At 42.0% G+C, this 20,695-nt stretch overlaps 3 pseudogenes; 1 reads left to right on the top strand and 2 right to left on the bottom strand.

The window, feature by feature from the left end:
- Positions 1–1,300: 1,300 nt before the first annotated feature.
- LOC147442681 (uncharacterized) lies at positions 1,301–18,908 on the bottom strand (annotated as a pseudogene).
- LOC147442683 (uncharacterized) lies at positions 2,397–3,265 on the top strand (annotated as a pseudogene).
- Positions 17,033–17,559, bottom strand: LOC147442682 (uncharacterized; annotated as a pseudogene).
- Positions 18,909–20,695: the final 1,787 nt, after the last annotated feature.

Below are 20,695 nucleotides of genomic sequence, written 5' to 3'. Positions count from 1 at the left end.
GTATCGTATATTCTCAAATCTGTGGAGAAACTATGGAAATCAAAAGCTTGTTAATATTAAAGTGTGACATAGAAAAATATTCGTAAACTTAAAAAACGACCCATTGACTAGCCACGTTTTGTTTTTCTTAATGTAAAAACGAATAAACTACGGTGCTAATTTTTGGTGCACTTTTGAAGTACATGGATCAATAAATTAACAAAAAAACAAAGAAAACATTTTAGTGTTAGATATGGTACTTGGTACTTTGTGGTTTGGTACATGGTAGGTAGAATTTGATGCGCCGCGTATGTTCTGATATCTGGTACTTGATACGTAGCATATATTCTGATTTGGTACGTAGAAATTTGATACCTCATAGTTCAGACCCGATACTTTGGTACTTTGTACTTGGTACCCGACTTTGTACATGATACGTAGAATCTGATAAGTATCGTATATTCTCATATCTGTGCAGAAACTATGGAAATCAAAAGCTTGTTAATATTAGAGTGTGACATAGAAAAATATTTGTAAACTTGAAAAATGACTCATCGACCAGCCACGTTTTGTTTTTCTTAATGTAAAAACAAATAAACTACGTTTCAACACTAGTTTGGTACCAAAACAGGACACTTAGGTGTCCCTTTTTGAAAAATTTATATTAAATGCTACTTGCATTAGACAATGCATTTAAGAAAACCCTCTTAATGTGATCAAACATGTCAACTAGGGGATATTTTAAAAATATAATCTTGCATTTTGGAAGCTATCATGGTCAAGAATTACACTCATCAAGTGGACCCTTGTAAGACTACGATTGATGTTTTCAAAACATTGACTTTACAAACTAAAATAAAAATGAATAGACCTTGTAGAAAATTATGACAAAAGTTTGATATTGACATTTTGAGACAAACACATTAAAATCCTCAAACTTTGCATGTAGATCAACTAGAATTGTTAAAAGACATGGTATGGACACAGTTGGAGCACCTAGAACCTTGGTTTCAATGTGCTTGTATAGGACTTAAAATTTTCAAGAGATTTTGCACGACAAAAAAATAAAGATTTGGTTCAAGCAACAAGATTTAATTGAGTTAGGGATCCAAAAAAATATCTACTCTCGTGGTTTTTACATATAGAACAAGTGTCTCATCTCCATCAGCTCATATACAAAACACATATACAAAACGAGTCTCATCAGTGCATATACAAAACGTATCTCATCAGTGCATATACAAAACAAATATCTACTCTCATCAGCCGCATATACAAAACGAGTCTCATCTCCATCCTCAAATATACAACAAACAAATCCCTAGTCTCTATCACTATATGAGCCGTGCTCACTACCAGAACAATCACTAGTATCCGTGTGGTGACTAGCAGTGTCATCTCCATCAGCATCTCCCTTGGCACTACGACTGTGGATATCTCCAACCACGTCCCTAGGTTTGTCATCACTGATCGGATCATCGCTCCTCTCAGACTCTCGACGTCGCCCCTCTGCCTCCTGTCGAGCCACCTCTGCTGGATCGGCCTCGCCATGTTGCTCTTGTATTAGTAGTGAAATCAAATAGCAACATATTACAATCTGCATGAAAACAAAGTACAAAATAAACAATCATACTCACAAGTGGATCTGGCCTATCAGAAAGCGTCGCGCACAAAGCCCGGTAGCCATAGTACGTAGCGTACTCTATCTCCTGCATCGTAGGTGGACGGCCATAGTCTTTGGTTTGCAGTTAGACAGAACCAAAGACTTGTTGTAAACTTCATTCGCTAATATTAGCTTTGAAATTTCAAATTTAAAGGGTCTATACTCACAAATGTGGCCACGAATCCGTCTTGTCCCATCCGGCCTAGTCTAGATGTGTGACCACTAGCCACTCTCTTTCGTGCTGCCTGCTATGTAGATTTGATTATATAAAATAACATACATTAGAGAATCGTATAATAGATAAGTTTCTAATAATTCGAGTATATGTTGGCAAAAACACACACCTTCTGCCGAGGAAAAGTGATGCATAAGCGCATCTCCTTGCGGTCGTTCTGCCATGTCTCCATGCAAATAGACGCCTTCCTCTTGTTTGTCTCCACCAAACAATAGCGTCTGCTTATTTTTTCATTACAATAAGCGTTAGAGTATACCGTAAGACTTGTTAGATTTCAACGTTATGTTACTTTTATTGAGTTCTTATTTTGTTCATTTGATAAATGTCTCTTGTTTTTATGTTAAATGCAAATTAGATTCGGATCGGTCAGAGGGTACACCGCCACCCCCAACTACTCGTGATCGGGATGAAAATGAACTCGTTTATGATGATTTGTACTATGACGAGTCTATTATATGTTGGTGCACTCGTTGTTGTGGCACATATTGAAGACCTAGACGGGAGTGTTTTTTACATCAGATGGCTTATGGTACTTTTGAGCGAGCACCACCTCCTAAGGAGCGACATCGACCTATGGTATGTGACTAATCTCTCTTATTTTCATATTGAAATTTTATTAACAAAAAATTGATATGTAATAGAATCTATTATATATGTAGGTTCCTTCACTTGATGAGGAGGATGACTTCACTATTAGTGGTGCACATGTCCCTCGCACACGACACGGACAAGTCATTTATCAGTTGCAGCTCGAGGTTTCTCGGCAGCCTCTACCTCTTGCTTTGGACGCTGAGACGAGTGGAGATCACCTCTTGCCCACTCATTTGCAAGCTCTAGTACAGACGTAGGATCGAAGGCGATACGGAGGATGGCAGGGAGGATCACTTCCTTTAGATGGAGTTGTTTTTAGCTTTTGGGGCAATCGCTACATGATTTCTCTGTCCACCATCAGTGGAGCAGGATGAGGCCTCTTTATTGCACAGGATTTTCACGTTCCCCCTCATTCAGAGGTCACCCTTATGTCTTTTTGTGGACCTATATATGGATGGGGTCCATGGCATTGGCTTGCTCGTTACATCCAGGGCATGAGCACATATGGTTTATGTCTCAATGCAGCCTCTCTTTCTGATAGAGGGATTATACATGCATAAGGACAAAGACTCTATGTTGATGGAAGACCTTACTCTCAAGGAAACATAGCAGGTTTAATCAACAGTAGTCGAGGGATGAGTGCGAGAACCAATTGCACATTTGTGGAGTGTGAGAATAGTCACGAACTAGGACATATGAGTAGGGTTGTACCACGATATATTGTTGTCAATGCTATCAGACCATTACGGGCTGGTGATGAATTGTTAGTAAACTATGGATGGCGTAGACCTCCGTGAGCATCCTTAACGAATTATGATTAAAAACTCCATTGTATACAAATTATTAATGTTATTTTGGACTCTTGTATCCTAATTTTACACTTTAATTTACATCTTGTTTCTTTTATCTCGGATTTATTGTGATGATCGTCTTGTCTTTTATTTTAATGTTTGTACATCATGTGTAACAAAGTCCAATTTCAATTATAAGGAAAAGTGCTACTTATATGTGTGTGCCTGTCTAAACATGCTAATGATACAATCTTCTTTGCCTATGCAAATTCCGGATTATGACATTGATAATGTCGCAAACCAGCATCCACATGACATATCTCACATGTCTATAGAGTGCATGAGGATCCTACGCAGAAGTGATCCTCACACGTATGCAAGACTTAAAGAACAATATTCAAAGGATTTTAATGGACGTGCTGATATCTTTGATAATGATGATGGCATGGCTCATTTTATTGAGGATTGGTATCAAAATGATAGTACAAATATTCCTAAAAATGAGAAATATCTTCGAGAAGAAGCTCTAAAGCATATCTACACAGGAAGCCAGCTAACACGACTAAGTGCAAGCTTACTTATACTTAATCTTAAGAAGCGTTTTGGATGGAGTAATGTATCTACTTCAGCACTATTGAAGTATGTACGAATACAACATATTTTTTTGCTAGAATTCTAAACTTTTGTGATTTTTATTGATCATAGTTTTTGTTCAACTTGCAGACTACTCTCTCAGAAGTTCTTGCCGACAAGAAATATCCTTCCTACATCATATGATGAGGTGAAAAGGATGATAAGTAGTCTTGGACTTGACTATTCTTCTATACATGCATATTCCAACGATTGCATTTTATATAGAGGTGAGTATAAGGACAATCTGTTGTGTCCAAAATGTCAAACGTCTCATTATAAACAGAAGAAAGGTAAGGTCCCTAGGAAGGTGTTGAGACATTTCTCCCTCGCTCCACATTAAAAACATAGTTTCAAAGTCCCGAACTAGCTAAGCTTATGATATGGGGAGCATAGCACAAGAGCAAAGATGGAGTAATGTGAATTCCAATGGATAGTCCTGCATTTGATCATATTGAAACGCTATGGCCCGATTTTGCAAAAGAACCATGCAATTTAAAGATGGGTGTAGCATTGGATGGTGTGAATCCATTTTCTATGAAATCAAGTAAATGGTCTACATGGCCGGTGGTAGTTATCAATTATAACCTACCCCCATATCTCAGCATCAAGAAAGAACATTTAATGCTCTCACTCTTGACTCCCAAAAAATGACAAGTTAAAGACTTGAATGTTTATTTAGCTCCTCTTATCGATGATCTTCAAGAATTGTGGAGAGGGATTGATGTCGTTGATATGTCTAGAAGCATTGATAAGAGAAAATTTACTTTTCGTGGAATTTTCGCATGGACTATCCACGATTTTCCAGGATATGGATTTTGCTCAAGTAAATGTGCTTTTATATATAAATTATCTCATATGCTAGGATTTTTAATGCGCTAATCACCTTCATTATTTTTTTCATGCAGGGATATGTATGAAGGGCTATAAATCTTTTCCTGTTTGTGGTGATTGGTTAAAATCGATTTATAGCAAAAATCTCAACAAAAATATATATCATTTCGACATAGACAATTTTTACCTAAAGATCATCATCTACGAAACAGAAAGCAAGCCATACATTTTAATGGTTTGGTAGAAGAAGGAAGATGTTCAATACCAATGACACCAAAGGATTGGTATCTAAAGTGGACTGTTGGACTCGCTATTGATCCAGAGTCTGAGATCATAAGCGACGACGATGATAATGGTGTGAAGGCACGAGGCAGAGGAAAACGTTCCTTAGCTCAAAGTCCGTCGATATGGTACACTTTGGAATATTGGAAGGATTTGAAGATATGTCATCTTCTTAATCCGATGCACATATTCAAGAATGTTGGTCATTCATTATGGCAACACCTCGTTGGCTTAAAAGACACAGCGGCAGCAAGACATGACTTAAAAGATCAAAACTCAAAGCCCAATCTATGGCCACTTTATGATGAAACTCGAAATGAGACAACTTATGAGCTTGCTCCATGGGTACTTACGGCAGAAGAGTTGCAGGCAGTTAACATGAAGATTCAGTCAATTCGTACACCTACGGGATATGGAGCATCTTGTAGAAACATGTTCACTTTAGATGACAAGAGCTTGTCTGGTTTAAAAACACATGACACAACTTTGTGAAGGTAAATCTACAACGCTCTTTGTAAATATTTAGTTTCTTGTATATTTTCTTGATTGGATGAATCATGTATGCATCATGTTCTACCCCTTATTATTGATGGGTGCACTACCCAAGGAGTTCGAGATGTAATTTATTGTCTTGGATCACTTGTAAGGTATATATTTATGGCTCTTTAATTTTCAATGAGAATTTTTAATTGATAACTTATTTGAATCATTCTCTAATGTCTTCTTGATAACTTACTGATAGATGGATTACATCTAAAGAGATCGACAAACAAATAATTCCACAAAAGAAGCGTGAATGTATAGAGATTCTTTGTTTGATGGAGAAGGAACTTCCAACATCCTTTTTTGATATTCAAGTCCATCTTCTGGTCCATCTAGTGGACGAGATAGATCTCGCCGGTGTTGTTTCTACTGGATGGATGTTTTGGGCCAAAAGATTTATGGGCATACTCAAAGGTTGTGTATGTCAAAAAGCAAGACCTGAGGGTTCAATGGCAGAGGGATGGATGCTTGAACAATGCATGTATTAAGTTTCAGAATATCTTGAACAAACGAACTCTGAAGCTCCGCGTGCATGGACAAATGAGTCTTCTTCTATCATGTCAGACGAGGTACTGTGTGGTAAGGGAGTCTCTTTTCGACTTAGCATCCAAGATAATTTGGATGTTTCGACTTTCATTGTCTATAATAGCGAATGCATGCAACAATTTATTGATGAGTATGAAGAGGAGCTTGCAAACCAACGAGTTGGCAGACGTAAAAAGAGAAGATCTAGATGTCAAACCAATGTAAATAACAAGCAGAATGTATCTTCTTTCACGGATTGGTTATACACCCGTATACAACGTGCGGTTAGTGATCATGAGTCAATCTCAAGGGAACAACGAGAGTATATGATCGGGCGTGAAAGAAAGGTAACTTCTTGGGTTTCAAAAATTGAACTAAATAAGCTTCAATCTTCTCTTTTTTCTTATATAATTTATTTATTGTTCTAGGCTCGAATGTATACCAACATGTGGGCTTATGGGCAACATCTTCAGATAAAAGACATTGATGACTTACTTCTAACTCAGGATTCTTGCGTTGTTGCCTCTTTCAAGCAATTATCACATGCTAGTTCAAGAGACACAAATCTTGTAGACAGTGAACTTGGTTATGTGGGAACCATTGTTGGTATTTATGAAGTATCGTATCGTATCTTCAAGCAGGTAAAATGAAATCTCTCTTCATGAATCAATAACATGTAGTTTCTCGAAGCTATGCATAATCTAAAGTTTTGATTCGTGCATTTTGACAGGTGATTTTGAAGGTGGATTGGTTTCGTGCCGAGTATAAAGGCAATGATGCCACAATGAGATGAGAACCATCCAGATTTTGGTCCGTCGACTCCTCAAAGTTAATGCGTGCAACAAAAGAGCCTTACATTCTGCCACCTCATGTTGAACAAGCATTCGTTTTCAAGAATACAGGTGCTCATCCATGGTGGCAAGTTGTGCATGTCCAACCCAGGGGTCAACACTTGTTTGATAGCGTTGATCTTGAGGAAGAAAATCAAGAAGAAATTGTTCCTTCCCCGAATCTAGACACATCGACTTCAGATAATTGTAGAATTTTCCTTGCAAATCATGATGACATTGTACATGATGAGAACGACAATGATTCGTGCTCTGACACTATAGACACTGAAGAGGAAGACATGATGGATGTCGAGCAGACAATGGAAATGAATGTAAACACATATTTAACGTTGGAGGAGTTTGAGGAAGTCCACAAGGATAATGAAGACGAGATTCTATTGACGATTAATCTCAGAGATGACGATGAGGACTACTAGTCTTATTAGACGTCAACTCACGACTCAACTTATGTTGGGTAAGATTTTATCTCAAAGCAATTTATTGTATGTCAAGATTTTAATTCTTTTGAAAATCATACTAATAAGGGTGGGTGGTGGGGAGTCTCTTGGTGATAGCCTCATATGGCTAGTGTCAGGGTTCGATTCCCCTCAGACTCGTTTTTCTTTCTTTGGTTGTATACACGGTGGCAAGGGTACCTTCATAGTGAACCACCAAACAACATACTAGAGGATTGACTCCCAAGCTGACAGGAATGCAAACACAGTGATGCACAATACATTCAGAATTTTATCAATGACTGCTGTTTTTGGACTGTTTTGTAGCCGTATGGATGCTTGGAACATTGGGAACAGTGCCCAATTGTCAGAGTACACTTTTGGGAATGGTTGGGGCTGGAAACAGGTGAAAAACCAGAAATCTAGAGAGCTATAATTGCTCTTTTTGAGTTGAAATTAGAGGGTTTTTGTCAAAGAAAGTGAGTTCTTGGTTGGAAACTTGTTTGGGACCAGTTTGGAGTTGTTATGCTGCCAAAATTTGGTCAATACAGGTCAATAGGGTGGTGCATGACTCTCTGTCATAACCTTCTATCGAAGAAGTCGACAAACGCAAAGCTTTCCACAAAACATCAGGAAATGAATCAGGATGTTCTCCACGAACAAGAGCATCATAGGGCTCAACAAAATCCGCATCTGTATTGTAATGATCTCACATCTCATCCAACTCGGACGCTACATGTGGACGCCTAGACAAGGTATCTGCTACCACGTTCTTCTTGCCCTCAACATGCACAAGCTGAAAATGAAACATAGACAAGAATTTGGCCCATGACAAATGCTTCTCACAAAGCTTGGCCTGAGTGAGAAAATATCGCAATGACTGATGATCAGTCTGCATAGTAAAATCGGCTCCAAGAAGATAGTGCTTCCATGACTCTAGAGCATGAATAACGCCAAGCAACTCCTTCTTGTAAATCTACATATGCTGCTCTGGCCCTCTCAATACTCTGCTCTTATAGGCAATAACATGTCCATCTTGCATTATGCAAAGGTGTTGCTATCTCTGCAAAGAAACGAATAGTCATAGTAGATGTATATGCAAGCCCCATCTCATTCGTCTTTACTCCCATTTTCTCAGCTAGCTCTGGTGTAATAAAACTTGCCCTTATCCCCGGATCGAAGAAAACAAGCAATTGATGATCCCGAACCTGACCCCATGCTCTGCAGCTCTGAACTCGCATCCGCATCCCTTGATCCCAGAATATCAGGTACTAAACCTGTAGATGGACGTGATCTACTCTAAGATGATCTTTGGTTCTGGTTCTGGTTCATCAAGATCAGCCATAGTCTGGGCTATCTTGGTATACATAGAGAAAGCATGTCGACAAATGTTAGCTGATGTATAGTGGGAACTCGGAACTTGATACAATGATTCTCGAGTATCTTTGGCAATCCTATAACAAATCACTCAACTTGCTCTTTAAGAGTAACATTCCGAAATGAAGTCATCGGCAACTGTGCCTTCCAAAACATTGATATGTACTATTCCATAGTCGAGCAACCAAGATATGAAAGTGTATTCCAAGTTGCTATCACATCTGTTACCATATACATGTGGTAGTGATGTGTGTGAACACACTAGGACCGCCGGGGCATTTTTTCCCTCTTTAGGAGGTTTTTTCCCCTGTGCATTGGATATACGCCCATCACTCTAGGGCTATCTATATTTCCACTGCACACCAAGTTATACACTCTCTATTGTTTGCCTTGAGCTTCCTTCGTCTTCTCCAAGCTGTGTGTGTTTCTCTGCAACCCTAATTCCAACAATTGGTATCAGAGCAAGTCACGTCCTCCCGGGCTTAGTCGCCAGCTGCTCGAGCACATGTCTGCTCACTTTCTCCGATTCCAGTGAGATTTGGCGAGCGTTCGCAAGTCGACAAAAATTTTGACTCAGAATTTTGATTTGGGCTCATTTCGGCCTCCGTTTCCACTACAGGCAGTAGACTCTGCACAGGCTATTTCGTCATTTTGTGCAGAATTTCTGTCAGTGCCGTTCTCTGCATAACAGGAGCCTTATAGTCTTCTATGGTTTTTGCTATATAGCACAGGTTGTTCCCGCTCCGTTTCTCCTATTTTCGGGGAGTTTTCACATCAGGTGCAACATTTACCATGGCTGACAACAACAACACAGATGTGTTCAAGATGTTTGCTGCTGAGGACCCATTGGATGGGGACAACTACCCTATGTGGGCTTATATGATGCAACATGTTCTTGTGTCAAAAGGTGTTTGGAACATTTTGCAGAGCATTGATGTATGTCCTAGTTCTGAGGATGTAGGCGATGTTGAGGATGTTGCAGGTCTTGCTGCAAGGATTGCAACTGTTAGAGTTGTTTTGCCTACGGTAGAACAAGCTCGTTGGGATGTTAAGGATGCGCAGGCTCATGCCTTGATTGCGTTGTCTGTGAAGCGCACCATTGTTCCTCACATCCGTTCTACAAAATCTGCAAAACAGGCTTGTGATATTTTAGCAGGTCTTTATGCAAGCTGCAATGAGGCTAAAATTGCTTTGCTGCGTAAAGAGCTGGAGTCGAAGATTATGCATGAGGAAGATGATATGGACACATTGCTAGCTAGTGTCAAGGATATCAATGAGCAACTTATTTCTGCAGGTGAAGTCATTTCAGACAGTTCCCTTGTGCAGACTGTTCTTGATGCCTTACCAGATTCCTACCAGACTTTTGCTAGTACTTGGAGACTGATGACCCAAAGAAATCCTGAAGTTGTCAAGTTTGATGCATTATGCACATTGCTGTTTCAAGAGTCACTTTCCAGAAAAAACAGGACTAGACAGCGTGCAGTTGAACATGCTTTTATTGCTTCTCAAAGAAAGGGTGGTAACAGTAATGCAGCCACTTCTTATGGTTCTCCTACGAGTGGAAAAAATTCTGTTCCTAATGCTTTTGCTGGCAGCACTTCGTCTGGCAATTCCAGTGATAAGGGCAAAAAGAAGATGCGTTGCCATTATTGTAAAGCCAATGATCACTTGATCAAGTCGTGTCCTAAGTTGAAGGCCAAAGAGGCTAAGAAGAAAGAGGGTGGTTCCACTGCAAATGCTGGTTCCACTACAAATGCAGCCATTGTTGAGTCTTCTGTGAAAGGAGATTGTGTTGCTGATGTTGATGCAGAATGGGCTTTTAGCGCAGAGTGCACTTACAATCTTGCTGTCCATGATGCATGCTTGTCAGTTGCTTCAGATTCACATGTGTGGTATTTAGACAGTGGTGCTACAAAGCACATTACCTCACATTGTGAATTGTTTACCTCTCTTGAGTCAGTCCCTCATGGGAATTCAGTCACTTGTGCCAACAATGCCTCTCATTCAGTTCAGGGAGTTGGAAAGATTGTGCTCACTGTTGCTAATGACATTTCTTTCACACTTGTTGATGCACTTTATGTACCTGGGATCAAGAAGAATCTCTTATCTGTATCCGCACTTGCTAGACTTGGACTTGTAGTCAAATTTGTGGATGAGAGATGTACAGTTCATGATCTCAGTTTTAACGATGAAATTGTTGCATCTGGGCTTTTGTGCCGTGGGCTGTATAAGCTCACTTTGTATGACAAGTGTGGACAAAATTTTGCAAATGCTGTTGCAGATTCAAGGGCTATTTCAGATGCAAAACTTTGGCATGCACGTTTTGGTCATCTGAATTTTGCAAGTTTGCTGCATTTGCAGAGATCTGATATGGTTGCTTCTTTTCTGCCTCTTGAAGCACCTGTCAAACATGTTTGTGAAGGCTATATTTTGGGTAAGATGCAGCGTTCTAAATTTCCAAAGGATGGTTCAGTTCGGGCCCAATGCAGGTTGAAGCCTGTGCATAGTGATGTTTGTGGGCCCATGAAAACTCCGTCCTTGGGCAATTACCTTTACTTTTTGACTTTCATTGATGATTACTCCAAGCATGCATGGGTATTTCCGCTTAAAGCGACGTCCGAAGTTTTTATGTGCTTCAAACAATTTCTGGCTATGGATGAAAATGTCTCGAAATGTACTATGGGCACCCTGCGTTCGGATCGAGGGGGGGAGTATATGTCTCATGAATTTAATGCATTTCTGGCTAGTCGTGGGATAAAACACCAATGTACAGTGCCTTATACACCTCAGCAAAATGGTGTTGCTGAGAGGAAAAACAGGTCATTGATGGAAATGGCACAATGTATGGTCAAAAGTCAAGCTTTGCCGCATTCTTTTTGGCTTGAGGCCATCATGTGTGCCACTTATGTACTTAGCAGGTGTCCTACGAAAGCTTTGCAGTCTATCACTCCATATGAAGCATGGCATGATAGAAAGCCTTCTATTGAGCACATGCGTGTTTTTGGCTGTTTGGCATATGCTTTGGTGCCACAAGTGCAGCGTAGAAAATTGGATGATAAGGCTGTCAAATGTATTTTTGTTGGTTATAGTGTTGAAAGCAAAGGTTACAGGTTGTATCATCCGCAAACAAAACGTATTCTGGTTTCTCGAGATGTAGTGTTTGTGGAAGATTCTGTTCAGCCCTTGCTATCATGTACTAGAGACAGTAATGTAAGCTCACAAGACATTTATGACACTTTGTTGCTTTTTTCAGTGGTGGAAATACGAATGTAAGTTCCAATGAGGCAAATGTACAGCCTATGGGGGTTTCTGAAAATGTTCCAGATCAGCCTATTACTGATGCAGATGTACATGATGTACTCGATGAGGAAAGCGCTGAAAATGAGCAAGCTAGAGCTATGCCAAAATGGCTAGTGCACACTTTGCGTGATAGTAAATTGGATGCACCTTTGTCTAGTCGTACTTGTTCAGGCTCTCGCCATGCATCTTATGCATCAGATTGTTATGATTTGGCTATGTCTAGCTTAAATGATATTGAGGAGCCTTTGGCTTTTGATGAAGCACAGAATTCAGAAAATTGGATGGCTGCCATATGCAATCAGAATATGATGCACTTATAGAAAATGACACATGGACTTTATGTGATTTGCCTCCTGGCAAAAAGGCGATTGGTACGAAGTGCGTTTACAAGTTGAAACGCAAGCCGGATGGTGAGATTGATCGCCATAAGGGTCGACTTGTTGCAAAGGGTTATGCACAGCAAAAAGGCATAGATTATGAAGAGACTTTTGTTCCCACTTGTCGTATGACTACTGTGCGTTTTCTATGTGTATTGGCATCTCATTTTGGTTGGGATGTACATCAATCAGACATTGTTACTGCTTTCTTGAATGGTGACATATTTGAGGAAGTTTATGTAACGCAACCTCGCGGTTTTGTCATAAAAGGACAAGAGGACAAAGTGTGAAAATGTAACAAGTCTTTGTATGGGTTGAAGCAATCTCCTCGTGCTTGGTATGAGAAAGCTGACACTCATTTGGTCAAACAAGGCTTTCGTAACAGTCCAACAGAAAGCACATTGTATGTAAAGAGTGAGGGTGGTGTATTTCTCATCGTGGTTCTTTATGTTGATGATTTGCTGATCACTGGACCAAATGAGATACATATCGCTGAATTTAAGGCTGATTTAAATGCTACTTTCAAGATGAAAGATTTGGGGTCGTTGCATCATTATTTGGGCTTATAGTTTAAGCAGTATGATGGTGGTATTGCCTTGTGTCAGAAAAGTTACATAGAGACATTGCTATGTAAGTCGGGACTTGAGGATTGCAAACCTATTGCCACTCCCATGGAAACAGGTTTGAAGTTGAGTCTACATGATGCTGGCGATCCTGCTGATGTCACTCTTTACCAAACTGCTGTTGGCTGCCTCATTTATGTATGCAACACCAGGTCGGATATTCAGTTTGCAGTCTCACAGGTCAGCAGATTTATGCATAGCCCAGGGTCTAAGCATTGGTAGCCTGTCAAGAGGATTTTCCGCTACCTTAGTGGCACTTTACTTTTTGGCTTGTTTTATCCCAAGGGGGGGTCATTGCCGCCAGACTAACATGCTTCTTCGGACTCAGATTGGGCTGGTTGTTTTGACACGCGAGTGTCCACAAGTGGTTTTTGTTTCATGCTTGGCAGTTCATGTATATCATGGTTCAGCAAGAAGCAACCTACTGTGGCCACTTCCAATTGTGAGGCTGAGTACAGGGTAGTCTTCACAGCCACGGTTGAGTGTGTATGGCTCATACGCCTTGTGGATGGTTTGGGTGTTGGACAGGACATTGCCAACACTATCTACACTGACAGTCAGAGTGCATTGGCAGTTGCGAGGAACCCAGTTTTTCATGCTCGCACAAAGTACGTTGAGGTTCATTACCACTATGTCAGGGAGAGGCTCTCAGCAGGAGAGATCATCTTGGCTTATGTGCCAACACAGGACAACCTTGCAGATCTTTTCACAAAGGCATTGTCTCGCGAGAAGCTTGAAGCTTTCCGCAAAGCTTTCGGCTTACTCCCCTTTGTGGACTGATCCTGTCCTCAGGGCATGGCACTTCCCTTTACTCATGTGCCATCTCTCGTTCACCGCATCACTCTAGGGGGGATTTGTTACCATATACATGTGGTAGTGATGTGTGTGAACACACTAGGACCGCCGGGGCATTTTTTCCCTCTTTAGGAGGTTTTTTCCCCCGTGCATTGGATATACGCTCATCACTCTAGGGCTATCTATCTTTCCATTGCACACCAAGTTATACACTCTCTATTGTGTGCCTTGAGCTTCCGTCCTCTTCTCCAAGCTGTGTGTGTTTCTCTGCAACCCTAATTCCAACAACATCCACTTCAAAAGCCACAGTCATAAAGATAGCTGCAAATGTTCTCTTGAAATCCACCCAAGTCCTCGGCGGAATGCGGTTGTTCATAAGGCCATTCCACCATGACTGCGTATCGTCCTTCAGAAAAGTAGCGACTTTGGGAAGTTTGGAAGCCTCTGCAAAATTCTCACCATTAAAGGCGTTGTGGAACTAGTGGATAAAGGCTAAGGCCTTTACCTCATCCATTCCACCATGGAAAGTATTAAACTTGAATGACTGGCCACCTTCCTTGTAATCTTTTGCTGGTCCCACAGGAGTAAGGTCGTCGGGGATTGGAGCAGCAAAAGTCCTCGTCCCTCCAATGTATCCACCATGCTCTTGGCCTTCTCCCAAAGTGCCATCATGTGATGGTATTCCTCCCACAAAACTAGGTAGAGTTGTAAAATCATATGCGTATCTACCAAGGCAGCCTCCTCCGTTCACTTCGAGTTTATGCTTTAATAACTTCCAAGAGACAACGTTCTTGATCAATCTTTTAACCTAATATCTCCACCTGGACGTACGACAACGGACTAGTCTACCTCCTTGGCGCCTTTCCTTGTGGGCTAGAATCTGCTTAGGGTGTAATACCTTGTCAACCTCGGGTTGTGGACTGTCCTCGGGTTGATTCCCGCAATTCTCCCATGAACTGTCGAAGAAGACTCACATGGAAAGCGTTATGAATCTTCCACGAGGCATGCTCGCCTTCTCAAATCAAAGAAAAACCTAATCACCTTCTCTGAAGTGCAATCGGCATCTATGCTTCTCTTGAGATTTTTGATTGGCTCATCAGATTGATCATGTACAATCTTGTGATTTTTGATGCTCTATTGCTGAGGCAAGAGCCTCCCTATACAGGAATAGGTGAGGTTAATTACCTCGCCAAACAGGTACAAAAATCTTCACTATTTGGCTGCTGCTTTTGAGCTATTTGGGGGATGTTTTGTGCTCAGAATCATGCCAGAATCAAGGGGCACATGGCCCAAGGTATAGAGAACAGTAGAGGGACACTAGAGAGGTGAAAACAGGTAAAAAACAGGCCATAACTAGAAAATATAGCGGCCTGAAATTGCCGTTTTTGGACTGTTTTTCAGTCGTATGGATGCTTGGAACATTGGAAACAATGCCCAATTGTCAGAGTACACTTTTGGGAAGCGTTGGGGCTGGAAACAGGTGAAAAACCAATTCCAGAGAGCTATAATTGCTCTTCTTGAGTTGGAATTAGAGGGTTTTTGTCGAAGCAAGTGAGTTCTTGGTTGGGAACTTGTTTGGGACCAGTTTGGAGTTGTTATGCTGCCAAAATTTGGTCAATACAGGTCAATAGGGTGGTGCATGACTCTCTGTCATAACCTTCTGTCGAAGAAGTCGATAAACGCAAAGCTTTCCACGAAACATCAGAAAAGGAATCAGAATGTTCACCACGAACAAGAGCGTCATAGGGCTCAACAAAATCCGCATCTGTATTGTAATGATCTTGCATCTCATCCAACTCGGTCGCTACATGTGGGCGCCTAGACAAGGTATTTTCTACCACGTTCTCCTTGCCCGCAACATGCACAAGCTGAAAATGAAACATAGACAAGAAGTTGGACCATGAAAAATGCTTCTCACAAAGCTTGGTCTGAGTGAGAAAATATCGCAATGACTGGTAATCAATCTACATAGTAAAATCCGCTCCAAGAAGATAGTGCTTTCATGACTCTAGAGCATGAATAACGTCAACCAATCCTTCGCGTAAATTTGCATAAGCTTCTCGGGCCCTCTCAATACCCTACTCTCATAGGCAATAACATGTCCGTCTTGCATAAGCACTGCACCAATACTGCTGCCACATGCATCACACTGCCCGTGAAAAGACTTTCTCGAGTCCGGCAAAATAAGGACTGACTGGCTCTGTAGTAAGCTTCTCTTTCAGAATCTTGAATGCTTGTTGTTGTCTCTGGAAAGCCATGCAGATCGTCGATGTAGAGCGAATTGATGGAAGCCCCTCCACCAAGGAATTCCTAGCTGCGCGCTATAACATCACATAGCTAAGGTGGCCAAACCTAGCATGCCAAAGTGTAGATGAAACCGCGCCCTGTGAGAGTAGAGCCTTGAGCTTGAATAACCAGCCATCACACTCCCCTCTAGCAAGAATTAGACCTGTAGCACCATCTGTAATAATCACCTTACCATCCCCAAAAGTGACAAAAGCTCCCAAGGTGTCCAAGGAGGAAACCGAGAGAAGGTTGAAGGCTAAGCCAGGGATGAAAAGCACATCAACCGCACTATACTTGGGGTCTACTGAAGAGCAGAAGATAGGAATCCTCCCAGTCCCAGCCACTGGAATCGAGTGAGAATCACCCAAGGTAATGTACTGATCTGATGATGAAGAGGTAAGAGAACTGAACCACTCCCGCATGGGAGTCATGTGAGTGGTCCCACCGCTATCCACAATCCAAGCACCAGACTGTGAAGAGGTCAAGGCAAGGTCCTGTGAGGCAATCAAAGAGACTCCAACACTCACCTTCACCTCCGGCACAAAACTCGGCTTGGCTCTCAATCTGCATGAGCTGGGAAAGAGCCTCCTCCCAAGTGGGTTGCGTGGTACACCTTGACTGAATGAGACTCTGGTAGAAAGAGTCGAACCTATCTAGAAGTTTGAATAGGAGTTGTTGCGCCATCTGAGTTGAGGTCATCTTGCCTTAGACCGCAACCAAATCATCCCATAGCTCTCGCATCGTGCAGGTCAACTCTGAGAGAGATTTGAATTGGTTATACTGCAACTAGTAGAGCTCCTTCTCCAATTGCATAATACGGCCAATAGACTTGTCTACGAAGAGATCTGAGAGTTTCTTCCAAAGACCATGGGCATGTGACTCCGTTCTGACTTCTTGAAGGATAGAATCAGAAAGGTTAAGCAAAAGGAAAGTAAACACCTTGCGTTCTATCTTTTGCCACTCGTCTGCCGTTCCATGTGTATAGTCCTCCTCCGCTGGGTGAGGCATAACCGCCTGTGCCGCATCCTCGAGCCAATCCCAAACTTCGTTGTACATACATATAGTACACACCTTTGTCTTCCATATGGACCAATTAGCACTGTCCAACTTGGCACTCTCCGGGAACATGGAGAAGTCGTAAGGTATAATTTGCAACTCCGATTAGTGTCCTCCTTAGAGGGCAAGGTACGCCACGTACGAGAGATGCAAGAATCCAAGATCGAATAGGCACAGAAACGGAACGGCAAGTGGACTCCTCCTCAAAACAGCTCTAGAAAACAGCCCGAGATGCCTCCAAAACACTTTCAAGAAGTGTATAAGCCTCCGAAATGTCGATGTCATCCAAAAACCTGGTAAATCTGCTGCTGTCCGCCAAAAAACAGCAAGTACAGAGCACTGAAAAACACAAAAAACAATGATTTTCAGCGACTTACGCGCACCCATAAATGTCCAAGACCCATAGTGCTGATGGGGAGAAGCCAATCCTTGCGAGGTAGGCTGAGTTTGGGACCTCTCAGTTTGAAATATTTAAACTAGATCTCTCTCTCTCTCTCTCTCTCTCTCTCTCTCTCTCTTTGTGTGTGTGTGTGTGTCTCTCTCAGAGCCACTACACTGCCTTCTTTTTAGAACAACCTACACTGAGAGAGCTCATGGAGTCCAGAGACCAGAGACCAGAGACAGCTTGGATGTTTTTTTGTAGAGATGCAGAGACATAGAGATATGATGCTACATTCACCTAGTGGAGATAGACAGTCCCAACTTACATATTTTTTTCATCAAGCGACTCCAGCACCCCCTATTCTACCACACATAGAGGGGTCACTCTACAACAGGAAGAGGTGGTTAGAGCTAGGAGACGACCTAGAGTTGTGGGATACCGGACCCAACGAGCACACTAGAGGGAGATCCACCAGATCCGGGCACACCATGAGCATGACAGACAGAGAGCGATACAACGAGTCTCCTGCAACCCTGCCACCATACTACAAGGACTCTTCACACCCTACCCACCTATGCATGATATCCTACACCCCCAGTTTGGTACCGGATGGAGCTAGTTTGCATATAATGGTTGTATCTCCTGAGCATATAGCTACGCATCCATTAGAGATAGAACTCCATCCCCTCATTTTACATGCACATGTACTCACCCTACCCTTGAGGAGATTACTCTAGCCTTGTATCACCTTTTTTTTAGCAGTATGTACCACTTTACTTTAGTTTTTCAGCACTTTAATCCTTTTTGGTTACCAGAGGATACACATATGTACATGGTTTTGTCTCATAGGCCGACTTTGGCCTCTAGAAGAAGACATTAATAAATATTTCTTTCTCTCTCTCTCTCTCTCTCTCTCTCTCTCTCTCTCTCTCTCTCTCTCTCTCTCTCTCTCTCTCTCTCTCTCTCTCTCTCTCTCTCTCTCTCTCTCTCTCGTGCATACCGTGTATTGTTTCGTCGATGAGCCATGAGATTGCTTATTCGCTTAAGTAACCATTTGTGTCTCCATCCTGTCCCATACTCCGCCTCGAGTGAGTTGATGACATATTTCTTCTCATCCTCAAGCTGATCACTACATTGCATCAAAAAGTCAATTAGTAATTCAAATAACAAACTATAAATCATACTTTTTGATGTTAATTAATACTTACTCCCATGGAATATGAACTTGCTTTAGATATGACATGCAGAGATCTCCAATCCGACGTCTGAAGAGTAAGCCGACTCCAAGAGGGAGAATAGACCCATCAGGCAGGATGTCGCAGGTGACGTCCAAATTGCCAGTGCAAGTGCGCATCTGCAATGGCGGGGGCACTGAGGGGGGCACTGGAGGGTGAGGCGGTCTCTTGCGAGTCGATATCTCTGGTGGCGTGCTACTCTGTCGACGACGCGAGCTATACAAACATACGGCAGTTAGGATGATAGTTCTTAAACACTACTTGATATTAATTCCATAATCGACATAAAAGAAATACCTCCGAGACTGACGGCCACTAGCCTATGACTCAGGTGTCACCTGAGTACGAGGAGGTACATCAGGAGTAAGCCGCTGACTCTCGTGATGTGATGTACCTGGGATAGGGGTCCTAAGCAAGCAAAGATAGCAAAAGAAAGAAGTTTTAAGAATACTTTACACAAAAGAAGACTGACCTTACAATTTTATCACTCCAGAAGCTTACCGAAATGCTCTAGTGTGATCCTCTGCTCCTACATGTGGCTGGGAGGACGTACCCTCTCCCGGACGTACGGGCATACTAAACCTCCCAAGAACCTCGATGGCATCATCTAAACCTACGACATCCATCTCCACATAATCAGACATAGCCTCCGTCAATGCCTCTCCTAAAAGTCCAGTGCTCTGTAGCAAAGTCTTGATGATGGTAAGCTTAACACTACGACCAGGGTCACTCATTGTATCTGTACATTTTAAAATAGCTATATGTCAGACTAACACAAACATATATAATACAACTAGCTCTCTCTTGACTCTCCCTCCCTCTCTCAAAAATAGCCATAATCAGCCTTTTTTACTCCCCCGTTTTGGGAGCGTTTCTGTGAGTCAGGCCCCTCCGGTTGCGGTTGCATTTGGGCCTCTCGTTTCCATTTCCCATTTCCTTTGCAGGTAACTAATGCTATAGAGAGCATCTTCTCCAACTTATTGAAAATGGTCTTGTGACAAGGCCGAGTTACCTAGACAACCACTTATCTTATGGGATACGATGTACTATCTTCCATGGAGTCTACGACTCCAAATGGTTCTTGAAAAAGCAGGAAATTTGAAAGTCCTTGATGAAATAGATGCAAAACCTGCTATAACAGTTGCAAGAAAGCCACCTGCCACCTAAGCAGGCATTGATGCTTGTAATAAAAATGACCTTGAAGCACGCACCGAAATCGTCCTTCATCTCGGGGGCAAACAACTACAACTAGTTCGGCAATCTCCAATAGCACATGAGATGTGGAGTCTTCTAAAACAACAGTATCAACGAACCACTGTGGTTTCACAAGTTCTTTTACACAAACAACTAAATGAACTCACTATGAAATATTTTCCTTCTATGAATGCTTTCCTAGAGCGCTCACAACACCCCACTTTCTTCTTCCAAGCATGCAATGCCCCTCTCTCTCTGTCTCCATCAATCACTCTCTCTCTCTCTCTCTCTCTCTCTCTCTCTTTCTCTCTCTCTCTCTCTCTCTCTCTCTCTCTCTAGACACAAGGTTGAGCACCCACATATTATTATGCTATCCCGTTTGATACATGGGAAACCCTTAGTGCCACATGAAATGATCAGAGCAGAGCTAGCCACACCACCTATGCTAGTAGAGGCTCTTTTTTAGACAGCATGTTCTATCCAGCGAGTGCGACAGCTTCCCCCAGATAGACATCACATGGAGCACTTGAGGCATCCCGCCAGCTAGCTGAGTCTGGAGAGAGTGGATCATGGTATGCATAGGTGACAGAGTGGTTCAACACCCATGGTTTGGATATTCAGCAGCTACCACCCTTTCAGTACAACCCCGACTCACCACTCATTCGCCTTTCCCATGAGGAGAGGAATCAGGTGCTCAAACATGATGTTTGGC

The sequence above is a fragment of the Adiantum capillus-veneris genome, chromosome 14 (assembly GCF_014529385.1).
Source record: "Adiantum capillus-veneris isolate H3 chromosome 14, ASM1452938v2, whole genome shotgun sequence".
Classification (NCBI taxonomy): Eukaryota; Viridiplantae; Streptophyta; class Polypodiopsida; order Polypodiales; family Pteridaceae; genus Adiantum; species Adiantum capillus-veneris.
This window is presented reverse-complemented; position numbering and strand designations above follow the sequence as displayed.